General features: G+C 40.9%; 1 non-coding gene across 1 annotated transcript; it reads left to right on the forward strand.

Moving 5' to 3' along the window:
- Positions 1–2543: 2543 nt before the first annotated feature.
- On the forward strand, positions 2544–2614 carry TRNAG-GCC (transfer RNA glycine (anticodon GCC)). The gene has a single exon. It is a non-coding gene; the product is annotated as a tRNA-Gly (tRNA).
- Positions 2615–2896: the final 282 nt, after the last annotated feature.

Below are 2896 nucleotides of genomic sequence, written 5' to 3' on the forward strand. Positions count from 1 at the left end.
ACAAAAGGGCTTAGGGGCACCTCTGGAGGTGAGTACACAGGCCCACCGAAGAGCTAGCTTTCATGAGCGCACAAGCTCACCAACTATCCTTATTCTCGTGCAGAACGGGAGTTCGAGCTCCCGCCGGCCAGCTCCACAACATCTTCTCTTCTCCCCTTGTTAAAATCTGTCAAGTTGCAGACATCATATCCACGACAACTCTCTTCGAGTCTTCATCGATGGCGACTTGGATTTGATCAACAACTGCTTGCTTGCCTCTAAACTTTGCTGGTTGTTACCTACTATATAGGTACATATGCGAGGAAGTAAATTTTATACCATCATGTTTAAAAAGATTTTTATGAGATCTGATTCATGTAATTTAATAGTTGAGTTAAAAATAAAAAAATATGGACATATATTATTATAAAGAAGAGAGTCTTTGATATGATAAAATACTATAAAATTTACTTCTCTTTTAGTATGCTTTTTATGTATAGTATTTTGCTGGAACGCGCTTACTGACGAGTCGATGACTTGGGTTCAGGTCTCAACGCGCAAAGGGAAGACGACGACCTCGATCGGGTTCGCCCGCCCGATTCTTTTTTTCTCCGTGCCGTGGATTAGTTGGGTGAAGCAAGCATGGTATCGGCTGCTTTCCTTGCCTTGGGACAGCAGGTGTTGGTGTCTGCCGGGTCTCTTCTTGAATTGGACCTTTTGTACACCGACTGATCTCCCAACAGTTGCCCTCCTCACTTGTTAGATCATTCTTAATTATATTCTCTTTATTTCATTTCCTTCTCTGTTTTTATTTTTTTTATTTTCTCTCATCTTCAACAGCTTTCTTTCGAGGGAAATCGCGAAGGAAAAAAAGAGAGAATCTCGTCCTAAAGAGAATAACTCTGAGAATTCCGTCGTAAAGGAAACCGTGAAAAAAAATCGTTGAAACGCTGAAGAGAATAAAAATCTTTTTACGATGAGAATCTCACTCGTAAAGAGAAGCCCTTGAGCGTAGCCATGCTTATTTGGGAGAGATGGGGACGGGATCGAGCACCAAAGTTTCTACTCTCGTTGCTGCTCGTCTTCTTGGCACGGACGCGAGCAGCACCACTGAGCACGTCACACGGTGAGGTGGTCTTGTGTGTGCGTCCGCAGCGCTCAGTAAAGCTAGGCCTTGGGGAACTATCGTCGGTGTGTCTAGCTACGCGGCGAGGTTTTGCACGATGGAACAGCAAAAGGCGAGCACGGATACGGACGGTTCCTCGTCTAACGACCCGGTGAGCACGTGACATCACCGAGTCGTGTTGGTTCCGTTTTGACACAGTGGGTGGCCCACGGACCAACGCGTCTTTTCGGTTTCTTCTGTGCCATCCATGTCTCTCCACACTGGAATTAAGGTAACGTTTTGCCGGTGGAATAAAGTTACATGAGATAAGGTCGTTTTTACGTGACAGGATAGATATAATGGTTCTAGATGAAATGATATAAGTAGATTATTTATTTAGATGTATGAAATTGTATGGAAATATGTTTAGTTGGTTATATAAAATGAGACGACTTGTATAAGATTCTATTTGTTAACTGAATGTGTTGTATAAAATGATAAAAATGCATATAAATAAAGCATTGTAAAAAAACTTAACTTTTCACCATATAAACTAGAGCTAAAAATAATTTTAAAAATTAAAAGTAGCATTTTTTATAGAATTTTGGTTTTAATTCTACACAGATTTTATTAGGTGAATGCAATTAAAATAGGTTGTACATGGATTATAGAACACTTAAAAAAATTAAGATTTTTGAAGCAACAGAAGATGACGGGTGGTGCTATCGATTTTGACGAGTACCATACACGATGAGTACTATTCATGCGGGATGTGTAAGTCCTAGAGGTTCGACCGAATTTGAGGTAGGGGTTGGTTCACATCTCTAGAGAATATATTGGGAATATGTATCAGGCCTCATCTTTAGGGCTATGCAAAAATCCCATGGAACCGAAAACCGACCGAAATAAAAAAAAAACGAATTATCAGTTTCTCGATATTCGATGAGATTTCTGTTTCTGAACTATTTAGTTTATAGTGTTCGGTTCGGTTTTATGGTTTGAAGAGCCGACTCATCGAAGAAACCAGTTTATCCCACATTCCCACACACCCATGACCAACTTCGAATTATCGGCCTACTCTATCAATCGTGGCACACAACCCGTCCCACATTCCATTAGAATGTGAATTTCGGTAAAAATTAAAACTAAATTATAAAAACCGAAACCGATCTAGAAGTTTTTCCAATATTTTCTAGCAAATATTCTGAAAACCGAATTTTTCAAAAACCGAAAAAAACAAATGTCTAGCCTGCTCATCTTACACCATGCATGATTTAGTATCCAGATACGAGAACAAGCTGGACGGGACCGTCCAGCTCGCTCTCCTTCAGCTAACCAAACAGACGGTAAATTGTAGTCTTGCCTGCCCTCGCTACAGGGCATGGACGTGGGGCAGGGACAAATAATTGGTCATATATTACATGTCATTAGGCTGTCACACTCTCCAAGAGACACAAGAGCACCAGTGGTCTAGTGGTAGAATAGTACCCTGCCACGGTACAGACCCGGGTTCGATTCCCGGCTGGTGCAAATCTCTTTTTATTATTTCTGTCTTACCATTCCCATGCGCACGTGCATTCTCTACGGGCAACACTTCTAGCTGAAGCAGGGCGAACCGATCTCGTTCCTTACGCAGTCACTCGCACGTAATATCCATCCACGACCGCGTTTGGATAGCAAATGGGTAGGTTAGGGTTATGAGATTTTTTTCTTTCTATTCCTAGTATGGTTTGGGATATAGTGTTTTATGACTATAATATTTTTAAAAATAGGAGAATCATGTACTCCATTTGTTGAGAATATTTTTGTAAT

Source organism: Phragmites australis, chromosome 3, assembly GCF_958298935.1.
Source record: "Phragmites australis chromosome 3, lpPhrAust1.1, whole genome shotgun sequence".
Taxonomy (NCBI): Eukaryota; Viridiplantae; Streptophyta; class Magnoliopsida; order Poales; family Poaceae; genus Phragmites; species Phragmites australis.